Genomic DNA, 13,747 nt, shown 5'->3' with positions numbered 1-13,747 from the left:
CAGCAGAAAATATCATCAAAAATCCAGTTTCCCATTCAACCACCAAACATATCGACATCAGACATCACTTTGTGAGGGATTGCTATGAAAAAGGTTTGATTTCTCTGCATCATGTTCCAACTAAGGATCAGCTGGCAGATGTGCTAACCAAAGCATTAGACACGTCTACCTTTGAAAGCTTGATCTCTAGGATTGGTATGCTCAACATGGAATAACAGGCAAAATCCTGTTTTTCTATGAATAAAAGCATTAAAATCTTTTCAGAAAATCAAAAATCCATCCTTAAAAATAGCTAAAAATGAATTTTTCATTAAAATCCTAAAAGTCTGCCATAACCACTGATGGGTTCAAAAGTCTGTGCTGCTACAAAAGTCTGTCCACTGCTGAAAGTCATCCCCTGTTCTCATTTTTCTTGATAACCACTGATAATCATAATCAGTGTTGCATCCACTGCTGAGCTATCTACTGATAGAGAAAAGCATCCACTATCCTCCATTTCCATTGTAACTACTGCTTTCACCAGTTGTTTTCACAAAAAGTACTGTTCAAAAGTACCGTCCTTCACTTCACCAGGGGATGGCATGCAGACAGTACTTTGTGGTCAGACCTTTTGTAACTGCTGCCACGTCAGCATTCACTCTTCCTCTATAAAACCCCCTTTCAACACCCAAACAGGATTTCACTGTCGAATTGAATTCTCAAAAATTCTCTTCTCAAAGCAGTTTTCATCACATTTCTTCAAATCACTCCACAATCTCATCTTCGATCCTCATCTTCAAAATGACAAAATCGAAATCATCCTCTTCAAAAGGGGCCTCTCAAAAGGCTACCTCCAGCGACATCCCACACAAACCATCTCACAATCTACTGGGTCTTCTCACAAAACCCGAACATATCGATACATTTGATTCCATCCTCGATATTATCAACGCTTCAAAGTACAAAACTTTGTTGATCGCTGATGCACCAATTTACCTGCAAACTCAGAGAGAGTTTTGGAAAAATTCCACCCTTGAAAAACAAGGAAAAGATGTCATAGCCATTAACTCTACTCTGCAGAAGAAAGCAGTCCGAATAACACCACAATCCATATCTGAAGTCTTTCAACTCGATGATCTGCAAGGTAAAGACTCTTTCCCTAAAAACGAGTTAAAAATTGACTTCATTGAGAGAGGGTATGCAGACACAATGATGAAGAGGGATACCTTAGAAAAAGGTTTCTTCCCTTCTGCAACCAGATTTTTATTTCATACCCTTCTCATGTGTGTTTCAAACAAAACCACTTCTTTTAATGAAATACCAATGAAAATTCAAAACTTGGGGTATGCTATTTTACAAGAAGAAAATCTTAACTACTCCAAGGCAATTTTCAATGATTTGGTTAAAAATGTTGAAACAAAGTCATTCTTACTGTTCCCAAGATTTTTAAGTTATTATTTTGAGAAAAAGTTCAGTAAGGATGATATTGCGGTAATAAACCAAGGTGACTCTTTTCAAATGAACAGCTTAACTGCTGAAACATTTTCAAGAATTTCAACACCTTGTAAAACACGAGCAGAGGTGCATGAGCAGATTTTAGCAGCAAACACTGCTCCTCAGGTATCTGCTGCTGAGCCCACTGCTCAAGGTGATCAAGGCAGCCAAACAACTGTCTTGAAACCCACACCTAAAATCACCAAAAAGCCACAGAAAAAGAAAAATCAAAAACCCCCCAAACCCATCAAAAAGGCAACTCTGGAGGATGAGATACCAGAGCAACTGCCTGTGATTGCACAAAAATCACAATAATCCACTGGTGCTACTTCCTCACAGCAGTTGGTAGAAATATCTCAACCTATACCTGAAACTCCTCCTGTCTCTTCACAAAAAGAACAGGTTGTACACACAGGGTCACCACATCATGAGGCTCTGGAAGCACTCGTTTCCATCCTCCACAGCCCAATACCCGGGGCAATTCCGCTTTCTAAACCTACCATCACATCCCCAATTCCACCAAACACCAAACTGCTGTTGGATGCAATTGATTTGAACCTAGCACAAACCAGTCCTTCTCAATCACCTGTTCATGAGAAAGTACCTCAACAAGAGACTGGGCTTGATGTATCAATCTTTGCTAACCCACCAACACAACCTGAGGAGGTTACACCCCTTGAGTTACACGTAACTCTTGGTGGTATTCCAAGTGAAGCAGCCACTACAAGTGTTGAACCTACAGATTTACACTTGGACAGTGGTTACATCAATAAGACTTCCTTGGAGGCAATTCCTTCTATAACACCTCTGTTATCTGCCAGTGAGTTTGTACTAACCACTGGTAACATCAAAAGATTATCAAGTGTTGAAGGAAGAAGACCCCAGTACCAAGAAAAAGGGGCATCAGTTGTTGATGTTTGGAGTACACTCCCTACTTCAACTTCTGATAAAACCACTGCTAGTGGGAAATCAGATGATCCCATTAAATTGGGTGATGGTTTAAAGTACCAAGAATTGACGGAACGTGTTGAAAAATTGGACACATATGTTGCAGAAATTAAAGAAATACTGCAACAGTTGTTAACAATTCAAAAGGTACCATCCACTGCTGTTCCATCTCAAACACCTGCTCCACCACCAGCAGATGTTACAAATGAGCACTGGAACCTCTTTCAACCTTTTCTCCATCAACAATTTCAGTTGGCCGAGCACCAACATGCCAAACATGTTCAAGAGCTCAAAAAGGCAATGGAGTCTAGGTTCCGGGATACAAACGATGACATCAAGGCTCTTAAGGCCCACTTGCTGAAAACCACTAGCACTGCTCCTCCGACTGTACTTTATATTGATGACCTCCCTGCAGATAATGCCAAAAAGGGGGAGAAAATCAAGGAGTGGACAAAGAAAGGGATTGATAATGGGCTATATCTTGACACAGAAAAGGATGCAATGCTCAGAGATATTCCTTTGGCAAATGGTAGTAAAAAGGTTGATGTTACCAAAAATGCACTTGATGGCGCTGTCATAAGTGTAAAGAAGGATAGAGTGGCAAAGGATCTAGCAAGGTGGAATGAGGAGAAAAGAGCTTTCATGAAGCTGAATGCGCAGGGTTGTTCTGGTGAAAAGGATGATCAATATCCAATTCCAAAAAGAAATCTTACTAGAAAAGTAAGGAAACCTAAATCCACACCATCCAGCCTTCAAAAGCACACTCCAAAATCACTGTCCAAAAGCCACCAACAACAAACCTCCACTCAAACAGTCGTTACAACAACTGCTCCCACTCAAACACACACCACCACCACTGCCTTACCACCACCATCTGTTCTTGCCCTAAAGCAGAAGACAGGAGATGACAAAACATCTGCTGTAATGACAACAGTGGTTGAAACACCAGTTGTTTCAACAGTTGTTAGTCAACCACAAACCACTGATCCACCCAAAACATCATCTGACTTCCCTAAAATAAAAAGAAAAAGGGTTGTCATATCAGATGATGATTCTCCATCACCACCACCAAAAGCTTCGAAATCCCAAGCACTTATCACAGTTTCAAAACCCATTCCTCTTTCTTCAGCTCAACTGTACAAACCCTTACCTCCTGCAGGTGTTCAATTTCCTCTTGAACTTGTAACAGTCAGAGAAGAAATTAAGTCCTTCTACTATGAGGATGACCCTACCAAAAGGAGTTTGCCATCGATTGAAGGATATCCCAGGCCAACTAATATTGAAGAATACATGAAAATCAAGGCCAAGCAAGCAGAGGATATCTCAATCAAAAACAAACAAGGGAAATCTGATAGAGAGTATCAACAAAACTATCAGTTTCTGCTTACACAGGTCAAAGCTTTGGAACAGTTTGCAAAGAATGTATGTCAGCAAATCTCAGAAAAGGCAGATGAGTCCTTGAGAAAAGACTACATTGAAAACATCATGACCTACAAGACATACAAGGGGGAGAAGCACATGTTCAGAAACTGGACTATTCCTGAGCTTGAAAAGGAAGTAGCCAAGATTCATGAAATGATCAAGAATAAAGTCAAACAGACTCCCCCAGAAAAATTTAAAAGGGTTGAAGCTGATAAGGTCTTAGAGCTGAAGAGAATGAAAGAGGAGCTGATAATTGCTGAATATGGGTCAAAGAACTTTGTGTCTAAGTGGGGAGAAGCGAGGGTCAGGGCCACCTACAAGAGTTTGGAAGAGCTAAGGAAGAAAGATCCAAAAGCTCCACAAAAGCCTGACTACTCCAAAGCAGATGTTTCGAAAGGATCATCAGAGCCACATCTCAAAAGAACCAATGCTCCTGCTGGTACTGCCATCTACAAAAGAAGGAGACAAAGCCAGTTAGGTTCTGAAACAGTTCAAGAGATTCTTACTGGAAATGCCATTATGAAAACGGGCACGGTGCTAATGTTGAAAGAAGAATTTGAACTGGAAAAATCTGCACATACTGCTCAGCCAGTTATGAATAGGCCAGCCTCACCAAACTCCTCAACAAATAAAAATCTCCCAAGAAACCCATCTCGCCTAAAAATACAAGAGTGGAAAACTGACAAACAGAACCACGTATTGACTATGGTCAGGGCAGATGGCGAAGTGAAGAAATTTACAAGGGAACAAGCTCTTGGCCTGAGACTTGAAGATTTGCAGGATCTCCTTGATCTTCCACTTAGCAGGGATGAAGATGATACAGATGCCTTAACCTTCGAACTACAATTCAAAGGGCAAATAAGGGAACTGTTGTTGAGGCAATAAAAATCTACAATAATGGAGAGTTTTGGGATTATCTGTTCCAGGGGGAGATTGTTGGGATTGAACCCTACCAAAGGAACAGATAATAAAAGCCAAAACTGGATCACAGCAGTAGATTCAAAATAAGCAGATGTCTGGTTGCAAGTCTCTCCCCTTGAAAGTGGTTTCAACATCTGCTGACCTCCTATCTGCTGATCATGCAATCTGCTGACCTATAACTGCTGACCAAGACAAAGTCTGATTGAAGAACTAAAGCTCTGCTGCTCGATCTACTGCCTTGGTTCAAGCACTGCTGATCATGACAAGTACTGCTGGGTTCACAGCAGTGGAAGGATGCAGCAGCAGTTTATGTTTAGTTTATGCATTGAAATGTAATATCAGTAGTTAGCATAGCAGTGTTTGTATAGATCAGAGGTTAGAGTTTGTTAGGAGGTTAGATGTCACTTTCATGGTGACGTCAGCTTTGATGCTCTGTGGTTTGCAAGTGCCTATAAATAGAACAGTACTCTGTACTGTTCTGTTTAGCTCATTCACCATCTTCTTTCTGCACGAACAAACACTGAGCTCGGGCTGAGGGGGAGTTTGCATATCATACACACATTGTAATCAGAGTTTAAAAATAAATTTAATCATTTGATTCAGTGTTAGAAAACGTATGATTGATAGCATTTCTTCTGTTTGATTGTGAAAAGTTTGGTTCCATTAAATGCCGCTGCACTACTCTTTCATTTGTTCATCTAAATTAAAACACAAATCACAATCAATCCAAACTCAGATCCTAACATTTATGCTCAGAAATGTTTCAAGAGTCAGAAAAATAATTTAAAGCACTAAGATTCCTTCTTTCAAAAATCTGCAGAATGGTGGCCATGGGGCCGAGCCCAGCGGACACGGGGTCGTGGCCGGAGTTACTGTTTCAATTTTTTGAACTTTCAACTTGTTTTCTTAGAATGTCAAGTCAGAATAGTAGAACATCTTCAGCTCACTCGAGGAACAGTTGCAGAGAAAGGAGGCTATCGATTGAAGCAACCCTTGTGCGTTACGTAATGGCGCTAAGAGAAGCACTCGATGAGATAACATCCATGGAGGAGGTTTTAATTGACCGTAAACTATCTAACGGTGGGGCTAGAGAGTAGCTTCCAAGAAATCAACCTTTTGCACCAAAGGTTGAATATTATTGCGATGCCACCTATGGAACCAATCTTCCCACAAGAAGATTGGAACTTGGCACAAGAAGTTGTTAATCCCACCGGATGGGATGACATTCCCCCGGAACCTCCTCTAGACGCCTTACAAGAGGTTCTGGTAGAGGTCGTACCTCCTCCACATGAAGTGGACAATGCGCCCGTCTTCCTTCTCCCACAGGAGATAGAGGAGTGGCTCAACGATGTGTGAGGAGCACCTTCCGGGAAGAAGTTCTATGAAGCCCTACTCAACCAAAAAAATCATTTTTCAGGTTTTTGTTGCTCTTATAATAAAAACATCTAGGATAGAACTGTTGGTGCACTTACGTCTGTCGACTACGTCTTACATCGAGTCTTAGAGATGAAGAGATCAGACATGGCACGGAAACCTAGAAATACATGTTTGTAATAGGTCCGCTTATGTGGTATTACCTAGGTCCGCTTTTGTGTCAGTCTAGATTAGGTTCGCTAATAAGGTTAAGTTGTAGGTCCGTTCGTATGTAATGATGTAGACCCGCTTATATGTGCATGTACATATAAGCGGACCATGATTGTCTATATATAGGACCATAAAAGCGAACCGAAAACACATAGTTGAAGGTGTATTTGTTCCGGTATGCTGCCGAAGTGCTGTCAGACCTTGTAATTGCGTTTAATATCAATACAACAGCAAGTTTAAAGTGAATCCAGCTAGAATAGCACCAAATCACTAGTTTCCGCCTCTTGATTTGGATAGGAATTTCTCTGATCGACTCAAACAGGGCCGAACGCGATCCTACAATTGGTATCAGAGCACAGGAGGAGGAGTTCTTGCCATTTTAGCTCGATTTCATCTAGTTTTCTACACTTTCTTCACTTTTTCAAAATTTTTCACGGTAAAATCGGCTCAAAATCACACAGTGCACTCGGAATCATAAACTAATAAACCCTTGAAGTTTTCAGAATTAAAATCAACCTAGAAAGTGGATTTTTTTGGTGATTCGCTCATACGGATTTGCGCAAAAAGTGACGTCAGCAAGTATACTGGTTCGCTTTTAGTGACATATTCTGAGTGGGTTCGCTTGAAATTACCTACAGGTTCGCTTCAAAAGTAACAGGTCCGCTCGAAAGGTTCGCTGATCTGATCAATTAAAGGTTCGCTTTTAGGACACCTGTCTGGTTCGCTCCAAGTAACAATAGTGTGGTTCGCTTTTAAGACATTTGTCTGGTTCGCTCCAAGTAACAATAGTGTGGTTCGCTTTTAAGACACTTGTTTGGTTCGCTGTTTAGACAGTTACAGTTTTGCTTTTATGACAGTTCGCTTATTTGACCAGTTTGCATAAATTTTTAAAATTTTTGTGATATTTGGACATTTGAACAATGGATACTGAATTTTATAACGCTTTTGCAACACCGATGTCAGTAACTCAAAGTGCTTTGATTGAAAATGAAACCGGAACATCTCAGAAACCACCTAAACTCATGGATATTGATGATTATAATGTGTGGTCTGAACGGTTTGGTAATTGGGTCGAGGCTTATCATCTAGATGCGTGGGAACACACTGAAGAGCCATATGTTAGACCAGTTACAAATGATGTGCAGCAAACAATTCGAGAAATGAGTACAGATGACAAAAAGAAATACCGAGATGAAAAACTCATCGTGAGTCTGCTTCAGCAAGCAATAAAAGAAGACATTCTGATCTTGCTTCAACATGATGGAACTGCATATTCATTATGGTCAGAATTGGAAGCAAAGTTTATTGGAAGTGATGATATGCTTAAGAATAAGAAATCTCTCATGAAGAAAGAATTCGATTTGTTTCGTGGTTTAAAATCTGAAAACACCAAGCAGATTATTGATAGATATTGTAACTTGGTGAGAAATATGACAAAACTTGGTATTAAGAAAGATACTGATGAATTAGTTGAAAAACTTGCAGATGCGCTTCCACACGAAACATGGGGAACATTTCTGATGATGCTGAGATCTAACAGAAAAGATTACAAAGCTATGACACTGGGAGATTTTATCAAGCATCTGGAAGCTCAGGAGATGGAGCAGAGGAAGATAACTAGGATGAAAAACTATGATGGAGAACAGGATATCAGTTTGTACTACAAAAGTGGTGCTACTGATTCTACAAAGTATTCTCCAAAGATCGAAACTGCTTACAGTGTTAAAGATTCTCCTGAGAAGAAGGCATCTCAAGGATCAAACAGCACAAGATTTTCATCATACGATCCTAACATCTCAGTAACAAAGAATGGTAGAAAACTTCAGTGTAACATTGTGTTAAGCCTTGAAAATGATCAAGACTACACTGAAGAAATTGCAAAAAATCAAATGTCTTTGTTAGGGATGATTTTAGAGTCTTATAGTTGCTTTGTTGCAGGAAAGATCGGAAATCCAATGCTCACGAAAGAGGATTACGATCAAATCGATGCTGAGGAAATGGAATTGATGGATATAAAATGGTGTATAGCGAGTGTGATGAGACGTGCTGAAAAGTTTAAACAAATTACAGGCCGTGATGATTTTCGTGATGCAAACGTTTCAACTTTGGGTTTTGATAAATCTAAAGTTACGTGTTTTCGTTGCAGAGAGAAGGGGCATTTCAAGAGGGAGTGCAAAAACCGTGAAGCTACCGGAGCCCAGAATCCTTTTGGAAACAACGACTATCACAAGAAGGCCATCTATCATCAAATCACGCCACCAACACAGCAACAGGCACAAACTGCTCATGGGAGAGATGTGGTTGATAAAAAGGCATGTGTTGTTAGTCAGGGAAAATATGATAATTTTACCTGGGAAAAGTATCTTCCGAAAGACAGCAAAGGGTGTTGGGCTGAACAAGATGATGAGAAGTTGGCTGAAGGTTTTACCTGGGATGATTTTTGTCCGGATCAAGATCTCATGGCCAAAGAGATGTCCAAAAACATTTCTCATGCTTTCTTTGCTAATGCTTATGATTTGAAATGTGCAGAAAGGTGCAGAAAAGTCATAGAAGCTACTGAAGAAAGACGAAGGAAGAACAAAGAAGAAGAAGAAGAAGAGGAAGAGAGATTGAAAGCCGAAGCAAAAGCTGAGAAGAAGAGAAGAGCTGAGTTCTTACAATCAAGCAGAATTGTCAAAGAGGTTCCTGAATTTGAAGTGAAAATTGATGCAGAACAAGTTGAAGTTCCAGAAAAATGCATGAACTGTGATTCACTGATCAAACAAAACAATGAGTTGTTGCACAATATTCACAAGTTGAAAGAATCGTATGATACAATGAACAGAGAGATCAACAAATATACTGATTCGAGTGGTGAACAAGCAGTGGCGATGAACACATTGAAAGTAGCATATCTTAGACAGCTTGATGATGCGAACTTTCATATTAAGAAGTGTGCAGATCTAGAGTTGGAGTTAGCAACGCAAAAGATAGAAACTGAGAAAGTTAAAAAGTTATTAGATAGCTACTCATGTTCTTCTTTTGTTGTTGACAGGATTTATCCAGTCGTGGAGAATTTGAAGACGTTTGAGAAAGTGAAGACGTCTGAAGAAGAGAAATCTGTGACAAAAGATGAAGGAAAAATGAAAACTTCTGGTAAGAAATCAAGTGTGGTCTATAACAGATGTCTGCCCCCGGTCGAAAATGGATATTCACCTCGAAATCCAAATTCTAAAAGAGTCAATAAAGCAATCAATTTACAATGGGAGTCTGGGCCGTCGGATAATTTGCCAGAAAGTATTGATATCACGTATACGTCATCAGACACTGATCATGAGTCAAAGTTGATAAAAAGTGTGGTAGATCAGGTGTTAGACAAAGATGACAATGAGGAGTCAAAACCGGAGTCCAAACCCGAGTCAAAGTCTGGGTCAAATATGTCAAAGCCGACAAATAAAAAGGACAAACGGGTTTATGATAACGAGTTTTTTACTTTCGAGATCTAATTTGAATGATGAATCGGTCAAAGTGGCATATACTTTGAAAGGTTCTGACAAATTATATTCTGACGAGAGTTTTCCAATAAGAAGTGTCAGACTTGAAATGATTCAAAAGGTTTTCAAAATAACAGAAATTAATATTTCTGAAATAAAAGATTTAAATCTTAATGGAAAACCCAAACAGTACACTTCAAGAGATCAACAAAGAATCAACAAGAAAATGAGTTACAATTGTGGTTATAGTTTCCGACAGAAACCAAACCATAATCGTAATTTCAAAAAGAAAGGTCTTGGTTTTGTCCCACCGAAAAACTATAAACATGAAAAAATGTATAAACCAAAAACTATGTTTGTTTCAGGGAAAACGTCAAAAGCTGAAAAAGAACAATCATTCAGAAGACAGACAAATCAGGAATTCCTTGCCAAGAAGCAAGAAGAACTAAAGAAGAATGAAGTTCCGAAGAAAATTGAAAAGAGAACATGTTTTCAATGCAAAATTGCTGGTCATGTGGCAAAGGATTGTCCGAAGACATTCAAGCCAAAACAGGAAGTCACTGGGAAAATGAAAGAAAAAGTTGTCGAGAAGACTGAACTGTCAACCCGGAAGTTTACTGGCTTTGAAAATTCAACTTATGAGAAAGGAGAATGTTCAAAGAGTTCTTCAAGAAGAAAAGATAATGTGCCAAATCAAAAATGGGTTGTGAAAGGTTCAGGTAATAGTTCTGGTGATGAACCTGATTCCATAAAATCAGAGGAGCCATGTGTTGAGAAAAAAGTTGAAAAGAAAGTTCCAACTATGAACGATGAAAATTTTCCACCTTTGCGTGCTGAAAATTTTATGAAGAAAGTTGGAAAAGTTGAAATTTCAAATCAATTTTATTCTGACAAGAAGAAATTTGATGTTGACAAAACTTTCAATGGAAATGTGAAACGTATCTTTGAACAAATGGTCAATGGTAAGGCCAAAAGTATCAAAGATTTTTATGCTTCCAAAGGACGTATTTACAAGCCTGTTGAAAGTAAAGATGAAGAAGATGTTGTTACACCCAAGGAAGGTCAGGCTTGGGTGGATATATTTTTCAAAGAATAAAAACCTGACTTGCCGGAGATCCCAAGTTGGTATCGTGGATCATGAATCGGCATCCTTCTTAATCTGGGTTTGAGGTTTTGCAGGACTTGCCGGAACTCCCAGGTTTGTAAGCGAGGAGTAGGAATCGACACCTTGAGAATTCAACCAAAAGATGGTAATTGGTTGAAAAACAGGTTTGAAAAGCTTAATTGCTAAATCTGCAAGTGGTTGTATGTTTGTGGTTGTTATAAGTGGTTCAGAATGAGAACCAGTTGATCTTACAAGTGGTTAAATCAAGGTCATTAAATTGAACTTGAGTTAACTATCATTCATAAATTTGGTAAACAATATGATGATTTGAACCCCAATTTTACAAAGGTAAAAACAACTAAACTTATTTTCTGGAAAAACCATTCTGATTAAAACAAACTTGAGTGTTTTGAAATCATTATGGGAAAATAGTTTGTTGTGAGGGGGAGTTCTGATTGTTTAAGCCAAACGGATGGAGAATTGAAGTATTTCGATATTAGTTGTCATGTTCTGTACAGTTTGTTTTCAATTTTTACTAGATGTATTTGAATTTTAGGGGGAGTAAGAAATTTTAGAAAATCCAAAAACATCAGAAAATTTGAAAAAGACAAAAACATGATAAAACTGAAAAATGAGTTTTGTTGCATAAAAGAGGAAATGATAGTACATCAGTGGACTATCACAACATGCTAAAGAATTGTAAAGCTAAAAGTGATAAACAATCTTACTGTGGATGTGTCAGTAGGTTTTCGCACATTTAGTAAATTGAAACGAGATATAAACCTAAATTCGAACTTGCTTAATTCGTGGGTAACTATTCTTGAATATATGGGTAACCCCCGAAATCTTGTTTGAAAGGTCCCATATTCTGAGATACTAGGTCTTTATACTCAGTGATATCTGGGGTATTATTCCGGGACTTCTGCTGTATGGAAATACTGACCTAGTCCCCGAATAATACTTTCTGCAAAAAGCTTTGAAATACAAGCTCGCCCTCAGCAATCTGATTAAACAATAAAATTGATAATCTTTGCTGTTGTAATAAAAGATCCTCTAAAGGGGACCCACCTAAAGTCGAAGCCGTCATCTCTCTGCGTATACGGAAGTATCGACCTGAGCTCTCACGGCCCTTGCACATTACCCCTTTACAGGTATCAGCTATGGTATACTCACCTGTAAGACTGAATACTTGGGATCTGGATACGGGAGTATATTCAAGTGGAGTGATACACAATTAAGTTTTAGTTTCTAAAACATTAATATCGTATCTCGAATCAATTGAAGTCTGTGTGAAAATTTAAGTGGACAAACATATTGACAATCTAGGTAAATTGTTTAGAACTTAAAATGTATAAAGCTTAACGATGTTAGTGATAAGTTTCATAACTGATATGATCCTCTTGCACAAACTCACAAAAATATTATCTGTAAATATTTCGTGTCTGCATTTACTTTTATTCAGAAAATCCAAAAAGATTTTTGGTGTGTTTTAGCATAAAATTTTGAAAAATCAAAAAGATTTTCGAAAACTGGTGTTGAGATACTGATTTTCGAAATTCAAAGTGCTAAACTTGAAGAACTGGTTTGGGAAGAGTGTATGTGATGATGTTAAATTTGTGTTTGAAAAGTGCCAGTAAAAATCTTGAATGTAAAATCATTAATATAGTTTCTGGTACAAGTTTCTAAAAAGTTTGAAAGTTTAATCTTTTAATAGAAACTTATAGTTGGGTAGAGATTGTGCAGGACTTGAGCCAGATATTGATCCTGAGAGAGAATGGAGCCAGGTATCGATCTGGAACCTGATGGGAGCCTGTTAATGATCTTGATTTGAAGAATGAAGATGTGAATTTCAGACTACGATCCCAGCTGTTTGAGAGGGGGAGTCTGAAGACACCGTGTCAACATTTGAGAGAGAGGATATTGTTGATGATGAAGAAAGAGAACGAGCATTCTTGGAATGTCAGATATTTCAGAGGCAGATTGACGACTGATGAAGATTGTAGTTCGACTTGTGCGAAGACTCTATGAAGACTCCGTCAACATCCGAGGGGGAGTCTGTTGGTGCACTTACATCTGTCGACTACGTCTTACATCGAGTCTTAGAGATGAAGAGATCAGACATGGCACGGAAACCTAGAAATACATGTTTGTAATAGGTCCGCTTATGTGGTATTACCTAGGTCCGCTTTTGTGTCAGTCTAGATTAGGTTCGCTAATAAGGTTAAGTTGTAGGTCCGTTCGTATGTAATGATGTAGATCCGCTTATATGTGCATGTACATATAAGCGGACCATGATTGTCTATATATAGGACCATAAAAGCGAACCGAAAACACATAGTTGAAGGTGTATTTGTTCCGGTATGCTGCCGAAGTGCTGTCAGACCTTGTAATTGCGTTTAATATCAATACAACAGCAAGTTTAAAGTGAATCCAGCTAGAATAGCACCAAATCACTAGTTTCTGCCTATTGATTTGGATAGGAATTTCTCTGATCGACTCAAACTTCTTTGTCGTTTAAAAATTTCTTGCATCCTAGGACCTACTTATCTATCTTATTTTTAGTTTGTACCTTTAATTTTTAGGAGCTATGTATCTCACACTTTTTAATGAATGATGGTTTAAAATTATTGAATGGTGTTTGGATGATGTCGTAATGGTTGAATACACTCGAAAAGGTGGAGGTTACCAAGGGAACGTTGAAACCACACCCCATGCACAAAAACAGAGCCTCCCGACAATTTTCCAGCATTACAACAAGTTCAGCATGGGGCCGTGCTCAACCCAACACGCCCCGTGCCCAAGCTCTGCAGAAATTTGCCCA

Source organism: Helianthus annuus, chromosome 5, assembly GCF_002127325.2.
Source record: "Helianthus annuus cultivar XRQ/B chromosome 5, HanXRQr2.0-SUNRISE, whole genome shotgun sequence".
Taxonomy (NCBI): domain Eukaryota; kingdom Viridiplantae; phylum Streptophyta; class Magnoliopsida; order Asterales; family Asteraceae; genus Helianthus; species Helianthus annuus.
The sequence above is the reverse complement of the archived record's forward strand: the minus strand, read 5'-3'. Positions refer to the sequence as shown.